At 40.4% G+C, this 13,091-nt stretch overlaps 1 long non-coding RNA gene across 1 annotated transcript in view; it reads left to right on the top strand.

Annotated features, from left to right (window-relative positions):
* LOC143702498 (uncharacterized) overlaps positions 1-13,091 on the top strand; it is a 158,043-nt gene that overhangs the window by 119,316 nt on the left and 25,636 nt on the right. Inside the window, exon 3 of the long non-coding RNA XR_013190459.1 lies at positions 11,778-11,863. This is a non-coding gene — a long non-coding RNA (uncharacterized LOC143702498). The remainder of the gene's footprint in view (positions 1-11,777; positions 11,864-13,091) is intronic.

Here is a 13,091-nt window from a genome sequence, read left to right on the forward strand (position 1 = left end):
AATAGCACAACTCTGGCTAATTTAACATGCAAAGAATCTTAAAAATTAGTATGCACATATTCTTTAAAGTACCACTGCTCTAAAGTATTTCAAATCAAATAAAAAGTTGTTTAAAAAAAAGTGTGAAAAAAATCCACTGATTACAACATATTTTGGTACTGTAAATGCATTTAATACATCTGTTATATAGGGGAAATTAAAATATCTTGGTTGGAGAGAAGCTCAAAATAGCACAATTCTGGCAAATGTAAAGTGTGTTTGTGGGGGGGTTGTGTGTGTGGGACTAATAGTAAAAGTAATAATTATTCATATGAATAATAATGCTCACAATGATTTTGTTTTTTTATGTTTTGTTGTTAGTATTAAAGGGTCACTCCACCCATTTGCATTAAGATTTCCATTGTTAGAAATCCAGTCATACTGTTGAATGGTCGTGCAACACTTCATTTTCCCCTGAGACGAGAGAAATCCTCCATTTACCTTTTTCACTTCCTCCTACAATGACGCAAAAATCGCCATTTTACGTCATTGTAGGAGGAAGTGTAAAAGGGGGGGATTTCTGTGAAGACTACAAGCACTAGTTCTCGCCCTATCAAACCCGCCAATAGGGGGTTGGACCTAATGCGCTAACAGACCTATCAGATCAGTGCCAGTGCATTTGATTTCACCGGCAGAAACTTTTTGAAAATATGGACGAAGGTACTGAATACGCAGACGGATGCATTATGGAGGATCTGGATTTTGACGAAGTTATGGTAGAAACGGATGTTCGTGGCTGCCTTTATGAGCCACAGTATAGCGACGAGCAGCTGAGGGCTATGGAGGAACAGGAGGCGGCTGAAGCTGCTGTCACCACAGCCGACGAGACGAGGACGAGGAGCCCGCAATGGCTCGAACTGGGGCAGATTGGTGCCTGTGCTCTCACTGTGTGCCAATGGACACAGAACAAGAGTCTGTCTGCTGCCGAGAATTCCAGCGGTGCTACGGAACCGGAGGATGACACGGACGTGTGTGTTGTTGCTCACCCGGGTTTCGCACCCCATATGGATAGCGGCGTCCTGGAGACCTACTTTAGAATACCTAACGTCAACTGGCAACGTCAGCCAAAGCCTACAGGATCAAATGGTCGTCTTTCTGTAAAGTACGTTTATTTTCATTTTATTAACACGCTAACGTGGCAGGTTCATTGCACAAATATCTTGCAGTTAAAGGGTTAGTTCGCCCATTTAAGACATGAAGTTGTATGCAATCCTTACCAGCACTATAGTGCATACACACTGACGCACTTTGTTGTCACCTCCCTGGTCAGAGTTCTGGCCGCTGGAAGTTTTTCAAGAAAGTACTCCCGGTTATTTTCCGGGGCCACAAAACTGTGCGTTTTAACGTGAAAAAATGATTTGCGTTTCAAAGCTTGATTAATTTACCACACAAAAAACACGCCGGTCAAAATTCATACCTCAGTTTTAATCGGCACTATTTTCTATCCATTTCTATCAATCCGCGCTGCTGTCAACGTCAACAGTGCGCACGTTCCGATCAGCTGTTGATAGCGCGACTCGCTGACAACATGTCTGACTGCGAAACTTCTGATGATGAAACCAATTTTAGCACAATGTCAGACGGATCAGATGATGAAAGTAATTTTAGCACCACGACAAATGGATACGTTTATGAACTGGAGTATACAAGATAAAATCAAATGTTATTTATTGCAACACAAAACCTCAATTGTGTGTGTATTCAATCAAATAGTTTTCTCAGCAAATTGTACCAATATCCTTATATACTGTTTTTATAATAGACATCTTTTCACGTGTTTTATAATGGAATCTTAACATCAGCTTGTTTACCGTACAGTTTAGACATGGGATCATAAAGTTAGTAAATAGAGCTTACCCGTGGTACTGGTACAGCAAAACTCTTTAATTTTCCTTTTCCTCCTTGGTTGGGGATGTAATCGTCTTCGCTGAAGTGAGCACTACAAACACGAAAATCCTTTATTCTGGATATTTTAGCTCCCGCAGAGTAGCAACCAGCCAAAGCTGTCTCATAGTTAGCCTATATTCGAAACAGGAAAACGATGGAATCTGAACTTTGATCCCGGCACATCCTTGTGGTCACAGCCTGGGAATTTACAAGTTCGCACCAATGTTAATTTAATACTTTTTATGTCGTTGTCAATCGATTGTGTAAACACTATGGAACAGCTGATCGGAACGTGCGCACTGTTGACGTTGACAGCAGCGCGGATTGATAGAAATGGATAGAAAATAGTGCCGATTAAAACTGAGGTATGAATTTTGACCGGCGTGTTTTTTGTGTGGTAAATTAATCAAGCTTTGAAACGCAAATCATTTTTTCACGTAAAAACGCACAGTTTTGTGGCCCCGGAAAATAACCGGGAGTACTTTCTTGAAAAACTTCCAGCGGCCAGAACTCTGACCAGGGAGGTGACAACAGAGTGCGTCAGTGTGTATGCACTATAGTGCTGGTAAGGATTGCATACAACTTCATGTCTTAAATGGGCGAACTAACCCTTTAAGCTAGCTACTGTAGTGGGAGTGGTCTGCGGAGCTGAGCATTGCAATGCACTATGGGGATTGTTGTCTACAATCCACAAGAACTAAAAAGTCATTTTCTGCCTTTTATCGGCCAAGAAGTTCCCAAATTAGAAATGTACGATACTATTCTACTACATATATGACCCACTTTCAATACATATTAATTTCTCCACCGGTGCAATGACCCTTTAATACAATAATAATATAGAAAAAAAAACACTTTTTAAACACATTTTTAATGAAGGCTACACTGTGCAATGTATCATGCCAGGCATTTAGATTATAACACTGTGTGCACACTGAAGTGAATGTTGAACTATTGATTAGACACGGCATTTACAACAGTATGTGTGCTGCAGTGCTATGCTGTACATTCAACAAGGCAGAGTATTTGAATTCAGCTTAATGAGAAACATATGCAGCCTGACACCAACGCTAAAGCATTCAGGCGTTCTCCATACAGTTGCTGATTTCATACCGCACTCTCTCTCACTGTCACACTATACTGAGATATCCTATTCAAGCATCACGCCAATCAGAAGCTGTCAGGGATATTATGAAGCGAGTTTGTGTGAGCCCCTAGTGCCTCAATCAGATATGCCGACTTGATATCTTTACTCGGGCTGGTTATTGTTTCACTATAGCTCACCAGAGTCAGGTCAGGTAATCTCTCTTAGTGAATTGGTTCGCCCACACACACACCCCCCAAACGATGTTACAATCTATGCAAACAGGGTCCACCTGCAGGCCGTTTTAATGGCACAGCACATAACATTGACAGAGAGACAGGTAAAGCTCTTACCTTGAGAATTCAGAGCCAGTTTTATCAGTCACTCAGTGCGTGTGGCTTCTCCAGAGACTCAATCAACAATGTTTATTGAGAGCATCCCAGTCTGATTGATCATGACACCTGGAACTGTAGCTTAACTCTTTTCCCGCCTGCATTTTTTTTTTTTTTTAATTGCCGGTCATCCCTGGCATTTTTTATAATTTCCACACATTTTTCATGGCCCCAGAATATTTAGTTGTATGAATATCTGAAAATGCAATGTATAAAAAGAAAGAACAGAGGCTCTGCTTTTGAACAACAACAACGACAAAAAAAAAAAAAAAAAAAAAAAAAATTAATCTATCTTAATGCAGTCTTTTTTTTAATCAACATTTGAATGTGGGTAAGTTTCATAAAAAAGCAAAATTGTGAGCAAAAAGCTGAGAAAAACGCGTTTTTGTCTGGACGATCATAAAAACAGATGTAGACAATCAACAACCCTAAGGTTGCACAGTCCTATAGCTCATCCTGGGTCGACATTTCATACAGTAACATATACATTATATGCTGTTTGATGATGATCATTCAGAACTGTTTCAGAAGGTGTGTAGCATCCCCGTATAACAGTGAAAACACGGAAATTTCTGTCAATGGTGGGGAAGCATTTTCTCATAAATGACGGAAATTTCCGTCAATGGCGGGGAAAGAGTTATCTGTAAAATGTTATTGTGATTTTATCTTTAAAAGACTGTAAAAATGCGACAGTAAGAAACTGTTAATTGGTTAACAGTAAGTTCAGTTTTATATACGGAGAAAAAGTGTAATAGATCTAACCTTATCCGCATCTGTAACAAGGTTTAAAGGATCAGGGAAGGAGCGGCGGGAACTGGCAAACAATCAAAGAGTTTAAAGTTTAATCATAAAACAAACAAACAACAAAAGGAAAGTAAATCTGCAGCCTCAATCATGGATGACTGCCGCATACACATAAACTACACAACATACATGGTACAGGCCTGGTCCTTTCTCGTCTTGCACTGTTGTCACTCCTCCTCTTATCCTTCCGGAGCACCTCCGTGGGATTCGAGACCAGTGTTTATTAGCAGCCCTTCCCACGGCTCTCGGCCCCACCCTGCTTGCCACATACGTCCCTCCCAGACCGAGGATACCCTCGAGACTGCGCTCTCCTCCCCCCCCCCATCACGGCGGCCTCAGCTCAAGGGGGTAAGGAACGACTAGGTGAGAGAAAAGGAGACAAAAGGATGTGGAGAGGCTGAGACGTGAGATGGGAGAGAGGAAAGAAAAAAAAATTCTTGGTCCAGTTCCCAAAACGCACTGCCATCCGGTCCTCCACCAGCTGGGTGAACTCCTCCATGATGCCTGGCGGTGGTGCTGGTTACCCCTCGGTGGATGGCACAGTAACTCCTCTGATGGCTGGTGGTCGATGACGGCTCCTCCGGCTTCCGGCAGCTGGCAGCTCCTCCCCATCATGGCGGACAGTTCCGCCTTCTTCCCGGGTTTCGGCACCAATGTAACAATGTTCAATGCTCAGGGAAGAACTTTTAACATAAAACTTAACAACAACAAAACAAAAGTAAAACGGTTGCCCCTCACCGAAGACTGCCACATATAAACATAAACAAAACACAACATAAATTCCAGGCCTGGTCCTCTCTTCGTCTTCCTGCACTGTCGTCACTCCTTCTTTTATCCTTCCAGAGCTCCTCCGTGGGACTCGAGATCGGCATGCAGGTGAAGCCCATTAGCACTCACGCCACGTTCTCACGGCCCTGGGCCTCGCCGTGTTTGCCACAGTATCATTTTACACTAAAACACTGTTAAATGTACAATTTTTGAAGTAAAAGTACAAATGCTCTTATAGTTTACAGTGAAAGCCGTAAACTGACATTTCCAGAATTCTCTGTTACATTAGTGTTTTTGTTTTTGTGTGTTTTTTTATTTATTGTCTATCATATTTACATCAGCTTGTGGAAAAGCTACTTGTGATGATCTTTGATGAATCAGCATGTTGATTTCACTTTATCACCAGTGTTAATATGGTTGATGTCAGTATATTTTAAAATTACAAAACAGATTTAAGTAGCTACATGGCCTTGCTAATTTAGCAGAAAATGGCTCATTTGATTTACCAGTTTAAAGAACCAGGTTGTTCTGTAAATGTTCAAATTTTTACTGAATTATTCTGGCAATTACAGCTTCAAGTTTTTTTTCCTGTAAAAACGATGCAAAAAATATGCATTTGAAGTCTATAATTTGGGGTTACACAAACACAGGGATTCATGACTCACTTTTTTATAGCTTCATGTCTTTTTGTTTCTTTCTTTCACTTTTTCTCAAGTTGTCTATGGCTCCAAATTAAATCACAATAATACTGATTGTTTCTTAACATGCCTCTCAAATACTCCTCCTACCATTGTTCAATAAACAAACAGTTGAAAACTCATCTTTTTTGTTTGGGTTACATGTGTGAGACACAGTTAAAGACTATTACAATGACACGTGTGCTTTCTCGGGACACAATTTCATTAATATATGTCAGGTTGCAGGAACATTTTAACTGTAGAATTCCTTAGAAGTCTAAACTTCAACAGTAGAAGGATAATTTACCCAAAAATGAAAATGTTGTCATTATTTACTCAAACTCATGTCGTTTTTTGTGTGTGTGTGTGTGTTTGGCATATTACAAGACTTTGGAATCCATAGTATAGCTTTATTTTAGGAAAAAGGAAAAACTAAAACATAGGTCATTATTCACTGAAAATATTCTCCTTCAGTGAGCTGCTAATTTTTTAGAACAGCTGTGAACGGATCATTGATTCAGTACATTAAACAGTCTGTCACATCTGTGAACGAATTGTTCTTTTGAGACAGTTTTTTTCAATCAGACTTAACGATTGATTTAGGACCCCTTCACAACTCAAGAGCCCAACTCAGACTCCATGATTGAGTTGCGACATTTCTCAAATTAACAGCTCACTGGAGAGGAAGATTATTAGTGAATAAAAATTCTAATTTTGTCCTTTAGTTCCTCACATAAAGACATGACTTGAAATTAGTCATGTGGACTGCTTTCATATTTTGTTTTTGTTTAAATAATAATGATCAATAATCATAATTATACTTTTTTTAATATAATTTTTCTTTTTTTGCTAACCTTGCAGGCTTTGACGTGTTTAGGCTTTTTTTGCGTGTGGGCGGGAAAACCTGTCAATCACATGAGATCATAGCAATAGCCAACCACAACCATCCAATCAATTCCTGATGGACAAAATTAAGTCCCATCGTACTTTTTTTTTTCTTGATGAGAAGCTGCAGAATTTCATTTAATTTCATGCTGACTTTAAGTTATCTATCCTTTCAGAGTAACCTTGACTCTCTCTCTCTCTCTCTCTCTCTCTCTCTCTCTCTCTCTCTCTCTCTCTCTCTCTCTCTCTCTCTCTCTCTCTCTCTCTCTCTCTCTCTCTCTCTCTCTCTCTCTCTCTCTCTCTCTCTCTCTCTCTCTCTCAAACACACAGTGTCTCTCTTCTCTTTCAATGGCTCTTTTGTGCTTTCTAGCTAGACAGTAAGTGTGCACTGATACCCAGTGGGATAGTTAAGAGAGAGAGAGAGAGGAGTTAATGAACTTTCCCTTTCAGGGCCATGATCAGCGCTGAGGGAAACATCTCTCTCATTCCCACTCTCTCACGCAGGGAAAGCCCTCCCAAATCAGGGGCCGGTTGAAGTGAGAAGAGCCCACTTAATCACGAAACCCATTAATCTACACAGACACAACACAAGATCTAGCGTAACTCAAGCGCCAAGGCCTGAGGAGGCTCAATATGAGAGAAAGCCAATGGAACGTAACATAAAAGGAGGAGAAGGTGTGGAGATAAGACCGAACGCTCGCAACCATTTTGTTTAGATTTTCGCACTTTCATCTTTGTTTCTTCTCATTCCTTTTATGTTTTTTTTTCTTTCTTTTCAAGCTTCTTTGATATTTAGACCTACACCACACGCTGAAACAGTGCATAGGTGAAGCAGCAGAGTAACAGCAACAGTTACTTTCATTGTGCATAACTGACCTGCAGATTTATATAGAAAAAGTTTTCTGGAACATTTACGATGTTCCTGCTATGCTGCTGCAGTCTGCTTTGTCAGGCAGTTTGAGTGTATGCTAACCTGTTAATATGGATGCAGTGTGAAACAGACCTGCAGAGTGATGGAAGTATTTCAGAGTTAGCTCAGGGAGTCCTTTCATGTAACTAAATGTCAGCAATGAAACCATCCCTCACTCAAGTGTCACAAAAGTTTGTCATGTAGCTCATTATAATGGTGTAAATGCTATGATACATTGCCTTTAGTGAGACGAAAGGCTTGGGCTTCACTTGACATCCTTCACTTGACATATGACCTTTAAGGTGAGTTTACCATCAGCTGATTCAGAATGGCAATATGTCAATTAAAGTTTAAGGACAGATTTTTTCATCAACTAGATTTATGATTGCTGCATCGCAAGTTCTTTACTCTGGAAAAACCACATATTTGGAAAAGTTGTCGTACTGTAACCTACCATTAAACACATTTTTAATGACATATCAGCCAAATGAAATCATGTCAAAATATATAATTTTATTACATTTTGACAAATTGATGAAATTTGACATTTAATGAAGCATTAAGAATTTTGCTTAAGTTCCCTCCTGGGTCTGAAATAAAGAAGAAATTAATTAAATACATGTGACAACTAGCCCTGGTCTCCCCTATATCTACGAACATATTTTTTTATCAGTTGCCTGTTTGTGAGCAGATTAATAACTTTTTAGACAAATTATTAGTCTTTGATAAAGAACAAAAGGACAACATGGCTTTTCCTTCTCTGGAGCGAACTCTCTCACGTGTTATTTCCATGTGGAATCGCAGGTGCTTTGTCCGACACAAAGCGCTGCATGTGCAATAATGTCTTATGAACTAAATCAGTCAGATGAAAGAAGCTCCAACGCTGCTCGATCTAGACGGTCCAAGTACAACGCAGGAGTTTCCTATTGTTGCGAGTGATAAATGCTGTGTATGATCCCTCCAGTGTACATTTGGTATGTTCCCCATTTGCCTCATAAACAACATTTTTGAGTGACCTTCAACGTGCCGAGCCAGCATAAAATATGCATTTAAAAGGAATTGCTGAAATAAATATAGGGGCCTAGGTGGAGATTGCTTCTTTTGTACTGAGTTAGGCATGTACATGCATCACTGTCTACACACGTGTGCCCGAGCCCGCTGCCCTTTCATTTGCAGCCAAATTAAGTGTGTTCAGCACATAAATAAATGCAACATGCACGCTGCATGACAGTCGCAGCTGCTTATTACACTGCAGCTTTGTCACATTGTTATCCGCACTTCCTGTAAAAGACATTAAAAACGAAAAAAAGCTTTCCCATGCATGCGCCTGGAGATGGCGTGAAATGATTACGTGTACCTGAAAACCGTCTTCAACTCCGTCAGCGCTGTGTCTGGTGTTTGTCCACGGGCGAGACATCATTCACAACACTGAGACCTGTCCTTGGCCATTATTGAGCACTTCAAAATCGGCCCCTTCCCTTAATAGGCTTTGGGAATTGTGCTCGGCCACCCGATGTAGATGGCTGTTTATATTTGAGAAATGTAATAAAGTCGGCAATTTTATTGGACAGTGATCCCTTTTGGGCTGAAATTGAGTTTTCTGGTCTCGGCCCCTCACGCCCTCTTTTTCTCACAGTGATTTCATTTTGCAGATGTGATATGTTTTGCGCTAATGAAATGCATGTTAGGAGATGTCTCCTGTTGGCCCTGAGAGATGGAGATGGCCGCTATTGAGTGACAGGATTGGTGTTAGTTGAATATATGGGTATTATATGCCATCCGCTGTCTTCTGTCTGCAGACTGGCTAAACTCACTGCATACTAAAAGTGGCTCTGTCTGAATATTTAGCATTAGAGGTCATGGTACAATCTCTGCGTAACAATGACAGGCGAAAAAAGAAAAGAAACTTTGGTCAGTCCAACCGAGTCGCACAATCCACAGATAATAACCAGTATGATGTTTTTTTCTTTGTCGGATAATTTATGTTTTATGTTGTTTTTTTATATTTTGCTTTGCTTTGTTTTGCTTTTTGTTGTGTTGTGTTGTGTCGTGTTGTTGTTTTTGGCTTTGTTTTGTGGTTTTGTTTGTTCTTGTTTTGTTTGTTTTGTGTTTTGTTTTGTTTTTTGTGTATTTATTTGTTTTTTGTTTTGTTTTGTGGTTTGGTTTGGTTTGTTCTGTTTTGTGGTTTGGTTTGTTTTGCGGTTTGGTTTTGTGTTGTGGTTTGGTTTCATCTAGGAATACCACTGCCGCTCACTCAAAACAGTCACACATTCAGATATTAAACACTTTTAACCCACCCTGTAAAGCATTAATGACACCTCCACAGCATTGCAGCATCGCCTCCATCAGGTGAGTGACAGTCTCTGTAAAGTGGGTTGAAATGGCACGCAGCTGTTAATGTCAGCAATAGTTTATGTCAGATAAAGAATTAATAATGCCATCAGTGGCTTTGTTTGTGTGCAGAGATATTTCATTGCGCTTTAATGAGGCCGCATGTCACAAGTGTAAACTTAATTGATATGTGTTTAGGAATTTAGAACTCCCACACCAAAGAGCTTTTATGGATCACATTCTCTCACGAAAGTTAATTACCAATATACTTTTATAATGTAACTGTGGGACTATACAGGCTGTCTGAGAGAGACCCGGTGATAAAAGACCTGGTAAAACGCTCCTTCCTGATAATTTTCTCTGGCAGTTGGTTTTAATTTGTCATTATGACTGGGAAAACAGCGTAGTGATGCATTTGCATTAAGTTACTAGATGAACGTGCAGTGATTCCGATGTCAGCATGTAGCAAAGACAGGGAATGTTTTAAATGCGGCTGAAGGGACAGGTGTGCCACATTTGCTTGTTTAAGTCATTTCATGTTTGTGCAGTGACAGATTTTGATGAGCTCCGGTATTTTTTCAGTGTAAACATATGTGAGTCTGTGCATAAGCATTATGTGCTTGTTTCACTGTTATGTGCATCTGTCTAAAAATGGAGGTTAGCATTTTGCTTTCATTCTATAGGATTCCCTACACAAGACCATACAGCATACCATACAGTAAAGAAATAAGCCAATTGAGACAAAAAGCTAAATCATTATAATAAAATAAAATATAAAAAAAAGATTGATTATTTGACCAGTTTATTCCCTCACACATTTGTGTAATGTATTGTCTAATATTAGCTCATAATATGCTTATGCATGTATAAAATATGCAAAGAAAACAAAATAGCATTATTGGACACATATATATATATATATATATATATATATATATATATATATATATATAACTACACCTGTGAATCAGGCTCTATACGGCCTATAGATGCATTCAGAAAACAAATTAGTTTTCTTTTCTTTTTTTTTTGTAAATGCACATTACGGTTGGCACAGGTTCATGGCCTCCAGATTTTTTGATTTTCATATGCACTTGATTTAAAGAATAGGTTTTTGTAGCTCTTATGTTGGTGAGCAAAGAGGTTATACACCCCTACTTTCCTTACATGATATATAGAAACCATCTCTGTGGACTCTTATACACACCTACATGCACGATCACACACAAAGGCTCATTCAATTGTACAAAATTTCAAATCTAACACCTTGGATTATGTGAATGGAGGTTATTTCTGTGGCCTGTTACAACCAAGAGCGAGCAAAAAAGAGAAGAATAGCGGTGTATTAGACAGGCAGGGCCAGCAAGAATGGTCAGTATGAAAGAGGGCACTCTGAAGAGGGCAAGAGGTGGATGTGCAGATACACAGAACGATAAGAGGTAGATAACAAGGGATGTATAAGGAGAAGAGAAAGCCAGCCTGGGTATGGCTGATCTCTTGATCTTGTCAGCTGGGGTAAGGCTAAAGATGAGAAGCCTATCCCAGCATCCTCTCTAAATCCCTCCTCCCCTCTTGGTTGTCAGCAGGCCATCTCCGCTCTACTTGCGGGCCTAACTGTGCTTTAGCACTGGCATGGGAAGCTCACACCAACTGATTGCTGTGAATTAGGGAGTTCTCCTCTAACACCCCTCACCGTTACAGTCTCAGTGACAGCTGCAATGACATTCGCCCACTGACATCCCACTGTCAGCCATCAACCAGCCATGAAACTCAATGTTAACACAGTGTTCGAATGTAACCGAGGAAGCAGCCAGCTGTTGTGTTTTGCATTTGGGTATGGGATGTTGGGTATGTACTGTAATGTGAATGTGTGTGCGGGTTTTCTGGTGGTGCTCATTAGCCGATTCCAGCTTCTCTTCACCTGGTTCGCGCTGTCAAAAGAGGATTATCAAATATTCACTGGCTTATGTAGACCTACTCTGTCTTTTTCAGATCGAGAGAGAGAGAGAGAGAGAGGAGTGAACGAGGAGTCGCATCAGGATACCAGCCTGCCTGGAGCTGCACCCAAAACATCAAGGGAGTCAGGGTAATGACCTGAACTCTGCTGTACCTCCCTCTTCCACTTTTTTCTTTGCTCGTTCTTGTTACTCAGATGTACCCGCCAGGAACGTGTTCTCATTTGAGCAAAGACACACGAGCAGACATACAGTAAGCGCATGAGAGTTTAGGGATAATCCCACATTTTCTGGTCATCATGACAGAGCAGTGAACCATATTTCCATATGAAAGTGTACTGTAATCCTTTTTTCCCCAAAAAAAAATCAGAAAAAGAGTTGCTCTGGATTTAGCATCTCTCTCTCTCTCTCTCTCTCTCTCTCTCTCTCTCTCTCTCTCTCTCTCTCTCTCTCTCTCTCTCTCTCTCTCTCTCTCTCTCTCTCTCTCTCTCTCTCTCTCTCTCTCTCTCTCTACTTTGACTATCTTTATTTTCCCCTCCACTTCCCTTTTCCATGATGAGATGGAAACTTTAAGTGGAGTACACCATGCCCCAAATCATAACTGGCACAGGTGCAGGGAAACATGCTCTGCGAATGTGTGTGTTCACTTACTGTAAGAGCGTGCGTGTGTACTGTAATTGAAATACCTCTGAGGGCCTCTGGTATGCTTTCTAATAGTGGCACAATTAACATGAAAGTGACTCTCAAATTCCCGAACCAGCTATCCAATCTGTTCAAAAATCTAAACCTTTCTCAGAGACAGAGGCCCTTAACAAACACATTTTTTCCATCCCCCTCGCTTTCCCTCTTTTGTCTCCTCCAGTTCACCAGCTCTACATTGCAGTTCAATATCCCAATCTAACTTGTGAATGGCCTGTGAATTGAAGATCCATTTTTGTCATCCCACCTGTATGGAACGTGTGAGTGTGTGTTTGTTGGGTGCGTGTGAACGCTGTCTAATGACTCTCGCTCCACTGCGCAGGCAGAGATAGAACCGTGATGTCATTTGTTTTGATGTCATAAATCGATGGGATTGAGTCTCCCAGGAGCTTCAGCTGTTCCCTCAGCTTGACAGCAAATTGCATCACACTCTCATCACTCACCCGCAGATTTGTGTTTTTCAGCCACAGCTCTTTCAAAGTGATCTAGACTCAGAATAGGACTGAAAATCTCCCACTGTATCAATCTTTATCAATTCCAATATATCACCCACTGTATCAGGGTCTGACATGATCTTTGAAATGGCTCAAACTGTTACGTGTGAGGAACCTTTAGCTACAGTGTTTACATGGGGATTTCTTCCATTTTTCCCATAAAATG

Source organism: Siphateles boraxobius, unplaced genomic scaffold, assembly GCF_051911475.1.
Source record: "Siphateles boraxobius isolate OS27281-9 unplaced genomic scaffold, OSU_SipBor_1 35, whole genome shotgun sequence".
Classification (NCBI taxonomy): domain Eukaryota; kingdom Metazoa; phylum Chordata; class Actinopteri; order Cypriniformes; family Leuciscidae; genus Siphateles; species Siphateles boraxobius.